Here is a 20,406-nt window from a genome sequence, read left to right on the forward strand (position 1 = left end):
CCAATGCTGCCACATCCTTCCTATGCAGATGTATGTAAGTAGAAGCTAGATAACTACAAGAGGAAGAAGGAAATAAGCTTTTTTATTTATTAGTCACAAGTAGGCTTACGTTAACACTGCAATGAAGTTACTGTGAAAATCCCCCAGTCGTCACACTCTGGCACCTGTCTGGGTACACTGAGGGAGAATTTAGCATGGCCAATGCACCTGACCAGCACGTCTTTCAGACTGAGAGGAAACCGAAATAGACAGGGGAGAACGTGTCCCAAGCCGGGAATCAAATCCGAGTCCTTGTGCTGTGAGGCACTGGTACTAACCACTGTGTTCCTGGTGGCTGTGGTGAGTGTTGGATTTACTTTAAAAGCTTTTGACTTCATTTCCAGCTCGCGGGGTTTTCTGTGAGTACTTTTTATTTCCGAAGCAGAAGTTAGGCGAGAGGCTAGTCGGGAAGGGAGAGCGGGGGGTATAAAAAGAAGACAGAAATAGACAGCGGGCAGTGGAGTGAGTGGGAGCTGAGTGAGAGCTATGAGGGCTTTGGCTCACTGGGCTTAGGCGAGAGCAGGCTTAGGCAAGGTGAGTTGCTGGTTCCATCTTTCCTGTGTTCCATTTCGGTATATATAATTCCAAGGGAGGTCAGGACATGGCAGGGTCTATGGGGAGGCACTTCAGCTGTGTCAGGCGCCATATGTGGGAGTTCTTGGAGACATCACGCCTCCCGAAGGCCCACATCTGCGTCAAGTGTTTAGAGCTGCAGCGTTTGAGGGCCCGGGTTAGGCAACTGGAGCTGCGTTTAGAGGATGCATTTCTGGTCAGGGAAATGAGGAGTTAATGGCTAGGAACCATGAACAAGTGGAGGTCCCAGGGCCTGGGGGACAGGATGGGTGGGTAACTGTTAGGAGGAGGAGGAAGAAGAAGAAGAATAGTCCTGGTCCAAAGATCAGCCTAGTGGCCCCCCAAAAGGCATCGACAGGGGTACAAAAGGAAAGACTGGAGGGCCAGAATGACTCAGAGGGAAGGAAGGGGGCTGGCAATGAGATAGTGGTGGGGGATGGGAGGGTCAAAGGAATTGATAGGCGGTTCTGTGGGCAAAAGTGTGACTCCAGGATGGTGGTCTGCCTCCCTGGAGCAGGGGTATAGGACGCATCAGAGAGGATAGAGGGAATTTTGAAGGGTGAGGGGACCCAAGCAGAAGTAATAATACACATAGGAGAGAAGGACGTAGGAAGGCAGAGCAGGGCAGATGTATGTAGGCAATTTAGGGAGTTGGGGGCCAAGCTGAAGAGCAGGGCCTCCAGCGTGGCATTCTCTGGGCTGCTGCCTAGTACCAGCAGGGCTAGGAATAATGAGATCATACAGCTGAATGTGTGGTTGAGGGATTGGTGCAAGGTAGAGAGCTTTACTTTTGTCGATCACTGGGAAGTATTTGTGAGATAAGGGCACCTGTACAGGAGGGATGGGGAACATTTGAATGGGAGGGGGACAAATGTCTTAGCTGGGAGGTTAGCTGGAGTGTTTAGGCAGGGTTTAAACTAATATGGAGGTGGGGTGGGGATGAGACTGATAGCTCAATAGGAACTGGGATCGGGAGCGAGTTGGGTAACAGGGTAGATTTGGGTGAAAGGAAAATTATCAGGGGAAAGGAGGATCCGAGTGGGCCTGGAGGGTTGGATTGCATCTGTTTTAATGCGAGGAGTGTAACGGGTAAAACAGATGAGCTTAGGGCCTTGATGTTCGTGAGGAATTTAGATGTGGTGGCAGTAACGGAGACGTGGTTAAAGGAAGGGCAGGACTGGCAGCTGAATATTCCTGGGTATAAGTGTTTTAGGTGTGACAGAGGAGGGTTGAAGAGAGGTGGTGGGGTGGCACTGTTAGTAAAGGAGCACATCACAGCAGTGCAGAGGGAGGACAATATGGAGGAGTTAGGGATTGAGTCGCTGTGGGTGAAGTTGAGGAATAGGAAGGGAGCGATTACATTGCTAGGGGTGTACTATAGGCCACCCAACAGCCCGAGGGCAGTGGAAGAAGGCATTTGTAAAGACATTTTAGATAGGTGCAGAAAGAATAGGGTGGTTGTAGTGGGTGACTTTAATCTTCCTGGAGTGGATTGGAAGGTGCCTAGAGCTGGGGGTTCGGATGGGGAGGGATTTGTAAAATGTGTGCTGGAAGGGTCCTTGGAGCAGTACATAACCAGCCTGACTAGGGAGGGGGCTAGACTGGATTTAGTTTTGGGTAATGAGCTGGGGCAGGTGGTTGAGGTTGCAGTAGGCGAACATGTGGCTAACAGTGACCACAAGTCTGTCTACTTTAGGATAAAAATGGAAAGGAATGAGTGCTGTCCGAAGGGGAGGGTGCTGAACTGGGGGAAGGCGAGCTATAGCCAGATTAGGAAGGAGCTGAAGGACACTGATTGGGAGGGGTTGTTAGCGGGCAAGTCCACAGTTGGCAAGTGGGATGCTTTCAAGGGCAAACTGATAATGTTGCAGGAAAGGCATGTGCCAGTAAAGAGGAAGGATGGGAAAGGCAGAATTAGACAGCCATGGATTGCAGGGGATATTGAGGACTTGGTCAGGAAGAAGAGAGAGGCATATGTTAGGTCGAAACAACTGGGAACGGAGAGTGCGCTGGAGGAATATAGAGAGAGTAGGAGGGAGCTTAAAAGGGGAGTTAGAAGGGTGAAAAGGGGCATGAAATTGCTTTGGCTGATAGGATTAAGGAAAATCCAAAGGCATTTTACTCGTATATTAGGAACAAGAGAGTGGTTAGAGGGAAAATTGTTCCTCTTAGGGACAAAGGAGGGGAGCTATGCATCGAGTCTGAGGGAATGGGGGAGATCCTGAATGAATACTTTGCGTCGGTATTCACAAAGGAGGGGGGTTTGGTGTCTTGTAATGTCTTGGAGGGAGCTGTAGATCATTTGAGGGAAATATCCATTACGAGGGAGGAAGTGTTAGGGTTTTTAGGTATCATAAAAACGGATAAAGCTCCAGGGCCTGATGGTATTTATCCCAGGCTGCTTAGGGAGGTGAAAGATGAAATTGCTGGGCCTCTGACGCAAATCTTTATCTCTTCTTTGGACACATGTGAGGTCCCAGAGACTGGCGGGTAGCTAATGTGGTACTGCTGTTTAAAAAGGGCAGTAGGGATAACCCTGGTAACTACAGACCAGTGAGTTTGACATCGGTGGTAGGAAAATTGTTGGAAAAAATTCTTAGGGATAGGATGTATAAGCATTTGGAGCGTTGCGATCTGATTAGGGATACGCAACATGGCTTTGTTCAGGGAAGTTCTTGCCTTACGAATCTGGTAGAATTTTTTGAGGAGGTGACAAAAACGGTTGACGATGGGCGAGCCGTTGATGTCATCTATATGGATTTCAGTGAGGCATTTGACAAAGTCCCTCACGGTAGGCTGGTAGAAAAAGTTAAGGGACATGGGATACAAGGACAGGTAGCTAGATGGATTGAAAACTGGCTAGGCAACAGGAGGCAGAGAGTAGTAGTGGAAGGGTCCTTTTCTGGCTGGAGGTCTGTCACCAGTGGTGTGCCCCAGGGCTCAGTACTGGGACCTCTTCTTTTTGTAATATATATAAACGACTTGGAAGAGGGCGTACGTGGTGTGGTCAGCAAGTTTGCGGATGACACCAAGATGGCAGGATTGGCAGATACCGAGGAGGAATATCAGGTGACACAGCAGGATATAGATAGGTTGGTGTATTGGGCAGATAGATGGCAGATGTAATTTAATCCTGACAAATGCGAGTTGATGCATTTTGGAAGGAATAATGCAGGGAGGAGTTACATGATAAAAGATAGACCAATTAAGAGTATAGAAATGCAGAGGGACCTGGGAGTGCAAGTGCACAATTCTCTGAAGGTGTCAACACAGGTGGAGGAGGTTGCAAAGAAAGCTTATGGAATGCTAGCCTTTATAGGAAGGGGTATAGAGTATAAGAGCTGCCATCTAATGCTTCAGTTGTATAGAACGTTGGTTAGACCACATTTGGAGTACTGCATCCAGTTCTGGTCACCTTACTACTGGAAGGACGTGGAGACCCTGGAGAGAGTGCAAAGGAGGTTTACCAGGATGCTGCCTGGTATGGAAGGACTGGGTTATGAGGAAAGATTGGGAAAACTGGGGCTCTTCTCCTTAGAAAGAAGGAGATTAAGGGGGGATCTGATAGAGGTGTATAAAATAATGAAGGGTATAGATAGAGTCAACAGTGGCAGGCTTTTCCCTAGATTGAGGACCACTATCACGAGAGGTCACGGTCTAAGGGTGAGTGGGGAGAAGTATAATTTGGATATTAGAGGAAGGTTTTTCACACAGAGGGTTGTGGGGGGTCTGTAATGCACTACCAAGTAAGGTGGTGGACGCAGGCACACTGGACTTGTTTATGGTTTACTTAGATAGGCACATGAGTGAAACAGGGATGGAGGGTATATAAGACGGTTTTAGCAAGGGTCAGAGCCTCGGGTCGATACTGGAAATGTAATACTACATGTTAATGTTTTTGTCTCTTTTAATCCACAGGTGTTGGTCCACCTTGTTGTCAAACGAGGGGCATGCACATGGTGGATCGTGCGTGGGCTGCTCTTGGATGTTTCGAGAGTAGCCTAGTACTTCGTGTCGGTGTGTGTGCTTAAATCTGGACCAGCAGACGGGCACCACAACAGCTCAGTGACTAGCACTGCTAGCTGTGCAGATACATGGATTTGGGCCTGTGTCTGTGGGAGTTTGCGCATTCTCCCTGTGGTTGCGTGGGTTTCCTCCAGGCGCTCCGGTTTCCTCCCACACCCCAAAGATGTGCTCTTAGGCTGATTGGTGTACCAAATTGACCCTACACTATTCTCCCCTGAATCTGGCTACAGTAGGGGTACCATTCGCATACACACGGGGCAAGGTAGGTGTAGGAAAATGCTTTAAAATGGCGGCGCGGGCTCGTTGGGCCGAAGGGCCTGTTTCCCGTGCCGGGTTGTTCTTTGTTCGCACAGCCTCAAGATAAAGGGGGGGGCGGTTTAGAACGGAGTTGAGGAAGAACTTCTTCACTCAAAGGGTGGTGAATCTCTGGAATTCTCTGCCCGTTGAAGTGGTGGAGGCTGCCTCACTAAATATTTTTAAGACGTGGGTTGATGGGTTTCTGATAAGAGAGGGGATTAAGGGTTATGGGGAGAGGGTGGGAATGTGGAACTGAGCCACGACAGATCAGCCATGATCTTATTGAATGGCGGGGCAGGCTCGAAGGGCCAGATGGCCTACTCCTGCTCCTATTTCTTATGTTCTTATGTTCTTTGTTCTTTTTTGTGTCACCCAGTGACAACAACACAGCGGAAAACCACTCCGAATTCAACATCGATTGGATTGAATTCTAGGTGTTTCACATCAAGATGCCATGGGATAAATGGAATGTGTGATATGGGAACACCAGTCTGATAATTTGTGATTCTGGGAACAGATATGGGAGTTTAACCTGACCTGTGTAATGCCATCTTCGGTCAGATGCTGCCACACTGGGAAGAGTTAGCCAAATTCCATTGGCCACTATTGACATCACTCACTTCAATAAAGAAAAAAAATTTCTGTGAAGATACGCATAAATATTGTACACAGATGATAGTTTGAGTTGGTGATTTCAGCTGAATAGAAATCTCGGAATAAACAGAGGTAAAGAATTTCAGATTTGATGCAATGAATGGGGTATGGCTCCAATAGAGGGATATGGACCCAGAAAGGGCAGGAGTTTTTTTTATGTTTAGCACATCAAGATCAGTTTGGAGGTCCAAAGGGCCTGTTCCTGTGCTGAAGTTTTCTTTGTTCTTCTGACATTGAACTATAGAAGAGAAAGGATATTGTATGTTATGTTCATCTGATGTTCATCTGTCCTGGGAGACAGTGGCTGCACCCAGGGTATACACGATTACTGTATCAAAGATCACCAGTTGTAGTTGGAGAAACTGCTTTATGAGTGTCGTCCCAGTTGCAGGCGGCACACATGTATCTCACTGGTGCAGTCAGGTTCCTTTTCTCCTTCTAGTTCTTCTATGGTTTCTTTTGTACTCTCCTTTTTATATTCCCATCTTGGCTGCTTATCTCCACACACTCGGCTCTGTAGTGAGAATATTCCACCCACTGACTTCAACCCCAGTCGATGTGAGACATCATTTGTAGAACTTCTTTCCCAGAAGTGGGCAACTAGTTGGTATTGTGCCAATAGCAAGTTTGCTACAGGGTATGTCTTGGGGATGCAGATACCATCAAGTTGGTTCACGATGGCCAGCCAATGGATTCACCACTAACTCAAGAGGCCAATCGCATTGATCATCCTACTTCCATATCTGACACTCTGCCTTGTTAGCATAACAGCCAATTTCCAACTTCATGCACCACAATCATTCAATAATCTGTGATGTTCATAGAATCTTTATAGTGCAGGAGGCCATTCAACCCATAGGGTTGGCACCAACTCTTTGAGAGAGCATCTTACCCAGCCCCTTTCCCTGTAACCCCATGGATTTACCCCAATAATTCTCCCTAACCTATACATCTTGGGACACTAAGGGGAAATTCAGCATGGCCAATCCACCTAACTTGCACATTCTTTGGACGCAGACTCTTGATTTGATTTGATTTATTGTTATCACATATATTGGTATACGGTGAAAATTACTGTTTCTTTCATGCTGTATGGAGAAAGCATATTGTACATAGAGAAAGAAAGGAGAGAGAATACAGAACGTAATGAAATTTTAGAAGCATAGAAGAGGAGTAAAAGATAGAATTAGAAGATACGCTGGGCACAGCTTGCAAGAAGTCACCCCACTCTGGAGCCATCTTGAGAAATCAAAATGGGGAGAATGTGCAAACTCCACACAGTCATCCAAGGCAGAAATGGAACCCTGTTCCTTGCTGCTGTGAGGTAGTAGTGCTAACCATGGTGCCACCCCAAGGTCATGTTGGATGACCTGTGTTCTTCTAATTAGCGTCTCTGAATTTTTACGTCCACTGAAGCTTGGATATAAAGTTTCACCTGAACAGTCCAGCACTCCCTCAGTATTGTATTAGCGCATTGGCCATGAGTTTGTGCTGAAGTCTCTGGAGTGGGACTTGAACCTACAAATCTCTGACACTGAGGTGACAGGACCATTTTCACTGCATTTTATTTGTTATTGCATTTGAGTGAGTACTGGAGAATCCAATGTCCAGAGTATATAGGGTGCAGCATCAACCTGTCTGAAGGAAAGCTTGATGTGGAGATGCCAGCGTTGGACTGAGCTAAACACAGTAAGAAGTCTCACAACACCAGGTTAAAGTCCAACAGGTTCATTCAGTAGCAAATGTCATTAGCTTTCATAGGAAATAGGAGCAGGAGTAGGCCGTCTAGCCCTTCGAGCCTGCCCCGCCATACAATAAGATCATGGCTGATCTGTCGTGGCTCAGTTCCACCTTCCCGCCCTCTCCCCATAACCCTTAATCCCCTCTCTTATCAAAAACCCATCAACCCGCGTCTTAAAAGTATTTAGCGAGGTAGCCTCCACCACTTCAACGGGCAGAGAATTCCAGAGATTCACCACCTTTTGAGTGAAGAAGTTCCTCCTCAACTCTGTTCTAAACCGTCCCCCCTTTATCTTGAGGCTGTGCCCCCTAGTCCTACTGTCTTTTTTGAGCGGGAAGAGTCTCTCCACCTCTATCCTATCCATCCATTCATCATCTTATACGTCTCAATGAGATCTCCCCTCATTCTTCTAAACTCTAACGAGTACAAGCCTAATTTATTCAGCCTCTCCTCATAGCTCAACCCCCTCAACTCCGGTATCAGCCTAGTAAACCTCCTCTGCACTCCCTCCAAGGCCAAAATATCTTTGCGCAGGTGCGGCGCCCAAAAACTGCACACAGTACTCCAGCTGCGGCCTCACCAATGCCCTATACAGCTGCAGCAAGACCTCCCTACTTTTATATTCAATCCCCCTCGCTATGAAGGCCAGCATCCCATTCGCCTTCCTGACCACCTGCTGCACCTGCAAGCTGGGTTTTTGCGACTCATGCACAAGGACCCCGAGGTCCCTCTGCACCGCCGCCTGCTGCAGTTTTTCGCCCCGTAAGTAATAGTCCTTCCTACCATTATTCCTACCAAAGTGGACCACCTCACACTTGCCAACATTAAATTCCATTTGCCATTTCCTGGCCCATTCGCCCAGCCTATCTAGATCCTTCTGCAGACTCTCCACACCCTCCGCACAATTTGCCGTTCCCCCAATCTTGGTGTCATCAGCAAATTTCGACACCCTACACTCGGTTCCCTCCTCCAGATCATCTATGTAAATGGTAAAAAGCTGAGGCCCCAGCACCGACCCCTGGGGCACTCCACTAGTCACCATCCGCCAATCCGAATAGCACCCGTTGACCCCCACTCTCTGCCTCCTATTTGACAACCAATCCTCTATCCATGCTAACACCCTACCCCCAACTCCATGTCCCTCGACCTTCTGCAATAACCTCTTGTGAGGTACTTTGTCAAACGCCTTCTGAAAATCTAGAAAGTCCACATCCACCGGCTCTCCTCTATCCACCGCCCTAGACACATCCTCATAGAACTCCAGTAAATTTGTCAGACACGACTTCCCTTTAATGAAACCATGCTGCGTCTGCTCTATCAAGCAATTCCCTTCAAGATGCCTTGCAATTTCCTCCTTAATGACAGATTCTAACATTTTACCTACCACAGACGTTAAACTAACCGGCCTATAATTCCCCGTCTTTTGCCTGGCACCCTTCTTAAACAACGGCGTAACATTAGCCATTTTCCAATCATCCGGCACTTCCCCGGAATCCAGCGACATCTGGAAAATAACCACCAAGGCATCCACTATCACCTCCGCCATTTCTTTCAGAACCCTCGGATGCATTCCATCCGGTCCTGGGGGCTTGTCCACAATCAGCCCCTCCAGTCTGTCGAGCACCGCCTCTCTAGTAACAGTAATGTCATTAAGACCCTCCAGTCCTACCACCTTTCCATCGCTAACACCCGGCAAATTATTCACGTCCTCCTCCGTGAAGACAGAAACAAAAAAGTTATTCAATACCTTAGCCATATCCCCATCCCCTACCACTAGGTCCCCTTTCTCATCCTCTAAAGGACCAACGTTCACCCTAGCCAGCCTCTTCCTTTTTATATATTTATAAAAACTCTTGCTATCCTTTTTTATATTAAGCGCTAGCCCAGCTTCATAGTTTCTCCTACCCTTCTTTATCAACTTCTTTGTCAACCTTTGTTGACATTTAAACCTCTCCCAATCCTCTTCTCGCCCACTACTCTTAGCTACTCTAAATTCCTCCGCTTTTAATTTAACACTTTCCTTCACCTCCTTCGTTATCCACGGCTTATTACCTCTCCTCCTACGGTCCTTTTTGACCATCGGAATAAATTTCCGCTGAGCACCAAGAAAGATCTCCTTAAAGATCCTCCACTGCTCCTCAGCAGACCCTCCCTCCAACGCGCTCCCCCAGTCCACATTCGCCAATTCTTCTCTCATCCTACCGTACTCCCCTCTATTCAAACAAAGGACGCGTGTCCGGGAACCCACTTTCTCCTCCTCCATCTGCACCAGAAACTCCACCATACAATGATCACTCTCCCCAACAGGATCCTTCACCGCAAGGTCCCTAATTCTACCCGCCTCATTACATAGCACCAGATCCAAGATAGCTCACTCCCTCGTCGGCTCCAACACACACTGTTCGAGGAAACTATCCCGGCAGCATTCCAAGAACTCCTCCTCGAGCCCTCCGCATCCAACATGGGTCGACCAATCAATATGCAGATTGAAATCCCCCATAACTACGGCCGTCCCATTCCTGCACGCCGCACTTATTTGCGTGTTAACAGCCCGCCCCACCTCCAGATCATTACTCGGGGGCCTATAGACGACACCCACCAGCGTCTTCCTCCCTTTGCTGTTCCTAATCTCCACCCACAACGATTCCACCCTCTGCTCCTTGGCTCCAATATCATCCCTTGCTCCCACCGTGATGCTATCCTTAATCAGCAGAGCTACGCCTCCCCCTTTTCCCTCCTGCCTATCCTTCCTAAACACTTGATAGCCCTGTACATTCAGCTCCCAGTCCCTGTCACCCTGCAGCCACGTCTCTGTAATGGCCACCAGATCGTATCCATTTGTGTTGATCTGCGCCACCAGCTCATCCACTTTATTCCGAATGCTTCGTGCATTCAGATAAAGCGCTTTCATCCCAGTCGGGGCTCTGCCCCTTCATCAGGTGAGTAGGGAGTTCTGATCACAAACAGGACATATAAAGACACACGTCTGAGTAAACTGAGTGTGTGCCTTTATATGCCCTGTTTGTGATCAGAACTCCCCACTCACCTGACAAAGGGACAGAACTCCGAAAGCCAGTGGTGTTTGCTACCAAATAAACCTGTTGGACTTTAACCTGGTGTTGTGAGAGTTCTTACTGAAGGAAACCTGCCGGCAGCTGTTTCTCTGGGATTCTCTCTCCTCACTGGCCTTCGATCCCGAATGAATCCTGAGTAAAGAAGCTGGAATTCTGGTCATTCTTTCACTGAAGTGAAAGATTTAGAAGGTACACTAACAAGGCCTGGGTCACAGACAACAACTCTTCAAAGACTTGTAGGCAAATTGATAGAGTCCATGCAGAAAAGTGAATCACAGCCTTGCTAAAATTAACACCAGGTATTTGATATTAGACAGTGAACTTCCCTAATGAGTGTGTGTGTGGGTGTGTGTGTGAGGGAAATATTCCACAGGTAAAGGCACCATCCAATAGGGGTATTGCTGTGCAAACATGTCTGTTTTAACCTCTAAGAGCAAATAAAGACACTAAGTCAACTTTAAATGTTGAAATTCAATTTTCTTTATTTTGTAGTTACTCAGAAAATAGTCAATCCTTGCAGTGCATAAGCTAAATTTCCATTACTTAACTTACGACTGATTTCTACTTATATATGAAACCTGGCCAGGGCTTTGCCACATTGCAATCAGTCTTCTACTGGATGTTGTCATCTTCTGTATGGCACGGTGCACAGTGGTTAGCACTGCTGCCTCACAGCGCCAGGGACCCAGGCTCAATCATTGTCTGTGCGGAGTTTGCACATTCTCTCTGTGTCTGCATGGGTTTCCTTCAGGTGCTCCAGTTTCCTCCCACAGTTCAAAGCTGGGCAGGTTAGGTCAATTGGCCACGATAAATTGCCCCTTAGTGTCAAGGGGATTAGGAGGGTAAATATGTGGGGTTACGAGGATAGGATCAGGGTGGGATTGTGGTCGGTGCAGGCTCAGTGGGCCAAAAGGCCTCCTTCTGCACTGTAGATTCTATGATCCTCAATGCTGGTCCTGGCTTTTCACTGAACACAAGTTCTTTGTGTTCGCATACCCCAAAGGTTCATTGGTAACCAGCCAATGAATTGATCAGAAACCCGATCATGTTGTTTGATTAGGCCAATCAGATAGAGTCAGTACAAAGGCTCTGGGCCTTCCAACCCCAACATATCTTTGCATTATTGCACATAGCCCACATTCCAATGTTCATATGAGGAAACACTAGCTCCAGAAAGTCTAGAAAGTACTCCTTCAGCTCTTTGCTTGGGGACATGGTTTAAGGTAGACTCACAGCACCAGGTTAAAATCAAACAGGTTTATTTGGTAACATCAGCTTTCAGAGTGCTGCCCCTTCATCAGGTGAGATGAATGAGCAGCACTCCTAAAAATAAACCTGTTGGACTTTAAGCTGGTGTTGTAAGCCTACTTACTGTGTTTACCCTAGTCCAACACCAGCAGCTCCACATCATGGTTTAACACCTTGTGAGTATTTAGTACCTTATGGCTTTTGTTGAGTTTCAGGCCAACTCGGCTGCAGGAAGTCCTAGCTTGCTTAAAAAAACTTTGGCTGCAAACCAGTTTTGCCTGAATGAAAATCTTTCAGCATCTTAAAAGTTAAATCTCTGCAGGCCACTCGGCCACAGTATTAAAAGATATGGGCCAAAGTTAGGCCGGAGTTAGACCACAGATCAGCCATGATCTGATTGAATGGCAGAACAGGCTCAAGGGACCGAATGGCCTATTCTTGATCGTACATAAAATCACTGTCCAATGGGCAAAGGCACTGCTCAGTCAGAGAAATCACCACTTTAGTGCTTAATGGGGGTAAAGAAACTACCCAACGGGGCAATGGGAATATCTAACGCACCAAGGCAACACTCTTTTGGTTAAAGAAAAACTACTCAATGCGAAAAGAGCCTACATGTAGGGAGAGTCACAGACCAATGTAACAACACGAGGCAGTCGTCAGTTTACTCCTATCTTTGCTGAGTTAACTGATCTCAGCTGTGGCAGCAGTTAGAAGCTACAACTGACCTCTGTCCTGAAGATTAGAACACCCCCATGCCACCCTCCCCCACCCCACACCTCCAGCCCTCCCTCCACACCACCCCACAGAAAGATTACTTACACCACTTTCGTAATAATTGTGTGATATTCCAGCTTAGAAATAACAGCCTTTCCAGTCACTCACAGTGGTTTGGTCTGGCTGAATAACTTGACTGCAATCTTTCATGTCAAGGTCATTCGATGTTTAAGATAAACAGTCTTAAATGATTAATTAATCCCTACTAAATCTTCAAAAAGTAATTTGGAATTCCTAAACTTCTTTAAGTACGGCTCATGTAGGTTGTATTATATTGGATTGCTTATTTCATAATCCTTTACTTACATACAATTTCATCTGTAGTAAACTATTTGTTCTATATTTTTGACCCAGTTGCTTTGGTCACTGTTCATGTGGAGGACAGGAAATCTGCTCAGCTGTGGTTAACAAGCATCCAAGCTGCTTTTGTTCTTGTTTATCTTAAACATTTCTCTTGCTGTGTTTCAGAAATGGGAATAATTGTTAATGTTTATTGAGTGTTGTTACTGAAAGTGACTACAATGCATCGCACACACACATACACAATGCACGCACAAATTCATACATATCATACTAACAAAGCCTGGGTCACAGACAACAAGACAACAAAGACTTGCAGGCAAACTGATAGAGTCCATGCAGAAAAGTGAATCCCAGCCTTGCTAAAACTATCACGAGATATTTGATGTTAGACAGTGAGTTTCCTTAATGAGTGTATGTGCATGTGGTTGTGTGTGTGTATATGTGTAGGAAATATTTCATAGGAAATAGGAAATCAACTGCAGCCAATCACAATCACCTCTTTTTCTGTTTAAAGAGAGAAATGTCCTCATGGAACCTCATTTTTTTAATTTCAAAAATATACTTTATTCATAAATGTCTCAATTAAATCACTGCAAAGGTACATGTCTGTAAATTGCAAACAGTGCAGAATGAAACATTTTTACAGTCCGACACAAACTACAGTCATTACATTTCAAAACTTAAAACTGTATACATGCCTCAAAATGTACTGTGTGCCGTTATTTCTCAGATTGGCACACAGTTACACAGGTCGAGGGTATTCTACAGTTCCCGGGCCCTCGGTCTGCCTCCGTTAAAAGGCTTTACAGTGTGGCCTTTCCCCATTGTGCCTTTGCAGCCCCAAGCTTCAGCGCGTCCCTCAGCACGTAGTCCTGGACCTCGGAATGTTTCTGCCTGATACCATCAGAATTGGCTTTTCCGCAATTTAGAATTTTAACTTTTGGGACAGACCTATCATTCTCCTTGGTTATCTTAAAACTAATAGAATGATGGTCACTGGTCCCAAAGTGATCCCTCACTTACAGTTCTGTCACCTGCCCTTCCTTATTTCCCAAGAGGAGATCAAGTTTTGTCCCCTCTCTAGTTGGGCCATCCACATACTGAATGAGAAATTCCACCTGAATAAACACTCAACTAATTTCTCTCCATCCAACCCTCTAATACTATGGCTGTCCCAGTCAATGTTGGGAAAGTTAAAATTTCCGACTATTACCACTCTATTTTTCTTGGTGCTATCTGTAATCTCCGTACACATTTGCTCCTCAATTATTTCCCGCCGACTGTTTAGGGGCCTATAATACAACCCTATCAAAGTGATTTCCCCCTTCTTATTTCTCAGTTCTACCCATATAGACTCAGTGGCCAAACCCTCAAATATATATTTCTCTCAGTATGGCCGTGATGTTTTCCCTAGTCACCCAGAGGAAATCCACACGAACAGACGTAGAAGAGTCTGTATAGAGTCACCCGAGGCCAAAATTGAACCCAAGTTTCTGTGAGGCAGCAGTGCCAGCCACAAGGTATGGATGATTAGAGGGGAAAAAAAAAGATAACTTCAGGTGCTGATTTGGCATCGGGAGATATAAGTAATTTTAGAAGCAGTTGGAATGGGGGGATCCTTTGTTTCTGGGTGAATGAATTTAAAAAATGGCCAAAAGCATCTCTTTCTCAAAGCCTGTTTCTCTGGCTTCTGATGACAATGGTGCGATGCCACCCTCTGCTGGCGGGTGGATGCTAGTGCGGCAGTGGATGAGATATGATCAGGGATTCAATGACAACACCATGAGTGGAATAATGACAACCGGCGAATCACACAGCAATAATTAGGAAAGTTAATAGAATGTTATTATTTATTGCGAGGAGAATTGAGTGCAGAAATAGAGAGGTTATGCTTCAGTTATGCACCAATGAGACCACACTTGGAGTATTGCGTACAGTGTTGGTCTATTATTCAAGGAAGAGGCATGTGTTGAAAGCAGTTCTGAGAAGTTTTATTGGATTAGTACCCGGAATGGGTGGGTTATCTTCTGAGGATAGGTGAGCCAGGCTAGACTTGTACCCGTTGGAGCTTAGAGATGACTTGATTTGATAGATAGAAGATCTTGAGGCCCCTTGCCAAGGTGGATGTGGAGAGGATGTTTCCTCTTGTGGGCAAATCTAAATCTAGGGGACACTGTAAAAATAAAACAGAGATGACGAATTTTTTCCAAAGTGTCATGAGCATTCCTAAACGCCTCCTGAAAAAGCAGTGAAAGTGTCTTTGAATATTTAAAGCAGCGATGGATAAATTCTGGGTCAGCAAGGGGAGTGATAGATCAGGGTTCGGTGGAATGAAGAATTGAGGGTACTTGCCAGATCAGCCATGATTGTATTAAATGGCATAATAGATTCGAGGGGCTGAATGGCCTACTCGTTCGTAAGAAAAAAACATTGTTTTAAAGTGGTTGAACATTTAAAACAAAAGCAAAATGCTGCAAACGTTGCGGTCTTCGGAACCAAAGGAAGAGACATAGGAATCAAAATATTTCCCTTAGATTGATGCATGCATGCACAATGGCTCATTGAAAGAAATATAGAAGATAGGAGCAGGATGAGGCCATTTGGCCCTTCATACCTGCTCCACCATTCATTATGATCATGATTAATCATCCAACTCAGTAGCCTCAATCTGCTTTCTTCCCATAACGTTTGATCCCATTCTCCCAAGTGTTAGATCTAATTCATTGATAGGCCGTCCTGCTAGCATGAATCCCCCCGGTGGATTCTGTGATGCACAGACTGTTGGAAATTCTTCCCACTAAGTACAGCCAACAAAAAGGCAGGAAAATTTCCTGGGCACAAAGTTTTTTTTATGGGAAAATTGCCCCCGTCAACTCTTCCTCACAAATCTGCTGTGTTTTTTGGATCATTGCAATTGTATTTTTAAGGGTTTTCGGAGAAAAGCAGCTTGCCTTAGAAAACGATCAATCGCTGTTTTGTATTAATGCAGTCCCTACTACCACAAATTATGCAATAGAGCATTTCCCAAGGAACGTAGAAACGTTACAGCGCAGCGCAGATAAGCTTGCGGACACCCTCTTCAGGGTAGAACGACAATTCTGTATCATTAATTATTAAGTCAGGGGAGAGCGCGAACGCAGTCCCCTACTACCACAAACTTCGCAGTCGAGTATCCCGCATTTGGGTACGTCGCAGGCGTCAGCACACCTGAAGTGCAATGGGATAGCCTCGTCCTGGGCAAACCGCCTGTTTGATCACGATTTCACTCCTGCCAGGTAAGTATGTTCGAACCACCTCCGACACGGCCAGCCGGCATCAAATACTACATCTTACAGTCATACTTATGCAGTTTCAAAAGCTACGTTGTCGCCTTACTTAGATTCTTCTACACCAACCCGTTTAATCCCGTCCGCTCTATTTTTCTCATTAATGTTTGACTATTCCTCTCCGGTAAAAGCCTTGTTAACCCTGACTGATTTGCATATTTCCCTTAAAAGGAAATGAACTGTCATGCGCTATTTGTTCTTCAACCCTATGTCCCAGAAAGAAAAGCATTTTCCTGTTCAGCTTTTTCAGGAAAGAAAGATTTGGAATCCCTACAGTGCAGAATGAGGCCATTCACTCATCGCTTCTGCACCAACTGCAATCCCACACAGACCTTATCCCCATAACCCCACCTATTTATCCCGGCTAGTCCGGGGACACTAAGGAGCAATTTAACATAGCCAATCAAACTAATCCGCACATTGATTTGATTGATTATTGTCACGTGTATTAGCAAATAGTGTCCGGCATGCTATACAGGCAAAGCATACCATACATAGAGAAGGAAATGAGATCGTGCAGAATGTAGTGTTACAGTCATAGCCAGGGTGTCGAGAAAGGTCAATGTAATGCAAGACAGGTCCATTCAAAAGTCTGATGACAGCAAAGAAGAAGTTGTTTTTGAGTTGGTTGGTATGTAATCTCAGACTTCTATTCATTTTCCTGATGGAAGAAGGTAGAAGAAATCCTGCGCTGCAGCAGTGACCCAGGCCGTCTTCAAGTTTATCTGGAGATCAAAGATGGATCATGTCCAGAGGGAGGCGATGCACAAATCTCCAGAGAACGGAGGGAAAAACGTTCCCAACGCCGCCCTCATCCTGATGGCCGCCTTTGTGTGCGGCTGCATCAAGCTGTGTGTAGATCCTCGGTACACTAACAGCAAGTGCCACTACTTTTTGAGGTTCTACCTGTCCCGAGTGTTGCGAAGGACGGGACTGGCCACACTGCTGCGGAACGCTCCAAGTAATTGGACCGTTGCGCAGCACCTGTCCTTCGTGGAGAAATTTCTCCGAAAACACACCTTTGACCACATTGCGATTAAACAATGGTCAGCGCATAACGTCCTTGGGGCCCTGAGAGAAAAGGAGACGGCGGATCCTGTCGGATGGTTCCCTCAGCAGACTGTCAGTGTCATCTGGCAGAACGCCTCATCACTAGAACTCGCAAACAAGCACCAAGACTTGGCTTGGCTGATGGTGAGAAGGACACTCCCCATCAGATCCTTTATGCACATTCGAGGTCTCAACATCACCGCACGCTGCCCTCGAAGTGGCTGCCGGGCTGATGAGACGATCGCAAACCTCCTTGTGGAATGTGCCTTTGCAAAGAAGGCCTGGGGTGAGATGAGGTGACATTTGTCGAGGTTCGTCCCGAGCAGCTCGGTGACACAGGACTCTGTGCTCTACGGGCTGTTTCCGGGGACGCACACCGAGACAAATATCAACTGCTGCTGGAGGGTCATCAACTCGGTGAAAGACGCACTTTGGTCCGCCCGAAACTTGCTGATCTTCCAGTTGAAAGAACTGTCCTCGACCGAGTGTTGCAGACTGGCACATTCCAAGGTCCAGGACTACGTGCTGAGGGACGCGCTGAAGCTTGGAGCTGCAAAGGCACAGTGGGGAAAGGCCACACTGTAAGGCCTTTTAACGGAGGCAGACCGAGGGCCCGGGAACTGCAGAATACCCTCGACCTGTGTAACTGTGTGTCAATCTGAGAAATAACGGCACACAGTACATTTTGAGGCATGTATACAGTTTTAAGTTTTGAAATGTAATGACAGTAGTTTGTGTCGGACTGTAAAAATGTTTTATTCTGCACTGTTCGCAATTTACAGACATGTACCTTTGCAGTGGTTTAATTGAGACATTTATGAATAAAGTTTATTTTTGAAATAAAGAAAAGAAGGTAGAAGAGAGTATGTGTGGGGTGTGTGGGATCCTTGATTATGCTGCCTGCTTTTCTGAAGCAGCAGGAAGCGTAGGCCGTGTCAATGGATGTGAGGCTGATTTGAGTGATGGACTGGGCTTCATTCACGGCCCTTTGCAGTTTCTTGTGGTCTGGCAGAGCTGAAGACATACTAAGCTGTGATACAGCCAGAAGGAATGCTTTCAATGGTGCGTCTGTAGAAGGCGGTGAGAGCTGTAGTGGCAAATTTCCAAATTTCCTTTGTGGGAAAGTCGAGGCATTTGTGAACTTTCCTAACTATAGCATCCACGTAGAGGGCCAGGATAGGTTGTTGGCGACCACCTAAAAACTTGAAGCATATTGAAGTCCCTCATGATTATTGCAATATATCATTTTTTATGTGCCTTTTTTATCTCCTGATTTATTTTCTGCCCCAATCCTGACTACTGCTAAGGAGGCTGTACATAACACCTATCCCACATTTGCGATTTGTTAACTCTACCCGCAGAGACTCTATGCCTTCTGATCCTACATCACTTCTTGCTATCGATTTAACTTCATTCCTTACTAACAATGCAACCCCTCTTCCTTTGCCCTTCTGCCTGTCTTTCCAGTAGGACACATATCCTTGGATATTTAGATCCCAACCCTGATCCCCTTGCAGTCACGTTGCTGTAATGCCCACAACATCAATTTCAATGTGCGCAACAAGCTCTTTTTTTTGGTTCATACCCAATTCAATCCAATTAATGTCCAATTCAAAATCTCAAAAAGGGATACATTCCAGATCCAAGCTGACAAGACAGGCTGGCTGCTTCCTATCTTGGGTTTGATCTACAATCCAAGCTGATTGGAGCAGACATTCCACCTCCTCCAAGGCTTGATCTCACTTGTATCTTAGCCAAAAGGCCTGGATACCACTTTTAAAAATTGCTTCAAATGGCACCTCAGTGTACCTTGTTTCGTACACTGCATGCATTTAGGTACAACACCCTCAGTCCTGCATTGACCACCTCCTTCCTCATACTTTGTCACCTTTTTTGCTCTGCCTAAGGTTAGATTCCTGCCACCTTCTATACTTTGTTCTATTACATGATATGGAAATTTTACTAATCGCTCCTGAGCCCTCAGCTCCATGATGAAGACCGTGCCATTCGAACAGGTCTCCCTTCTCCAATAATGATGCCAATGAATTCAAACCCATTCCTCCCGCACCAATCTTTGAGCCACGCATTTACCTCCCTAATCTTATTGACCCTGTGCCAATTAGCTCTTGGCTCAGGGAGTAATCCAGAGATTATTACCTTTTTGGCTCTCCTTCTTAATTTAGCTCCTAGCTGTTCATACTCTGTTCCTGTTTTAACTACGTCGTTGTACCTATGTGGACCATGACAACTGGATTTTTACCCTTCCACTCCAAGTTCCACTGCATCCCAGATGAGATTTCCCAAACTCGAGCACAAGGTAGGCAACACAACTTTTGAGATTCTCAATCCTGGTTACAGACAAAAGTGTCAATGCCCCTAATTATACTACCGCCAATTATGACAGAAGGCACATTCTGTGAAAAAGTGGTTGAATGTCGTAAACAAAAAGCAAAATACTGCAGATTTTATTTAACAACTATCGTCTGAACCAATCAAGGGCACCTACAAATCGGGCTGAAAAAACCACCCCTAGAGCCGCGCGCTCTTCAGGAATATGCAAAAATAAAGTTCTATTTTCACTTATTAATCGGGGGGGGGGGTGGAGCGCGAACGCAGTCCCCCACTACCACAAATTTTGCAGTTGAATATCCCGCATTTGGGAACATCGCAGGCATCAGCACACCTGAATGGGCTCCTTCTGTACTGTAGGGATTCTATGGAATCGAATCACCAGGTTAAAGTCCAACAGGTTTATTTCACCTGATGAAGGGGCAATGCTCTGAAACATCGTGCCACCTGTTTTACTAATAAACCTATTGGAATTTAACCTGTTGTTGTGAGACTACTTACTGTGCCCACCCCAGTCCAACGCTGACAACTGCACATTGTGAAATCAAATATATTTCAAGGCCTTTCAGAGAAAATTACCTACAACAGCACCATCCATTAGAAAATAATCAACTTCTATTTTGTATTAATGCAGTTTCCTACTACCACAAATTTTGCAATCCAGTATACCCCAGGGTGCAATGAGCCAAAAGTCATTTTTGAAGCAGCTGGAGGAGTTTTTGTTTCTGAATGAATGAATTTTTCGAAAAGGGTCAATAGCGTATCCTTCTCTAAGTTTATTTCATGACAAAAAAGATACCACAGATAGGATAGCTAGCACACATGCAGAAGTGAGCGTGAATGAAAAACAGCAGAAAACACGGGTGGTTGAAAAATAATTTCAAACAAAAGCAAAATACTGTTGATTATAGGTCTTCAGAACAAAACACCTATTTTTTGATTTTTTAAT

The 20,406-nt window shown here is 45.7% G+C and overlaps 1 non-coding gene across 1 annotated transcript; it reads right to left on the reverse strand.

The window, feature by feature from the left end:
• Positions 1-15,851: 15,851 nt before the first annotated feature.
• Positions 15,852-16,015, reverse strand: LOC145348771 (U1 spliceosomal RNA). Its single transcript, XR_013888009.1, has one exon. It is a non-coding gene; the product is annotated as a U1 spliceosomal RNA (small nuclear RNA).
• Positions 16,016-20,406: the final 4,391 nt, after the last annotated feature.

The sequence above is a fragment of the Carcharhinus amblyrhynchos genome, chromosome 9, assembly GCF_965287045.1.
Source record: "Carcharhinus amblyrhynchos chromosome 9, sCarAmb.v2.hapA, whole genome shotgun sequence".
NCBI classification, from domain to species: Eukaryota; Metazoa; Chordata; class Chondrichthyes; order Carcharhiniformes; family Carcharhinidae; genus Carcharhinus; species Carcharhinus amblyrhynchos.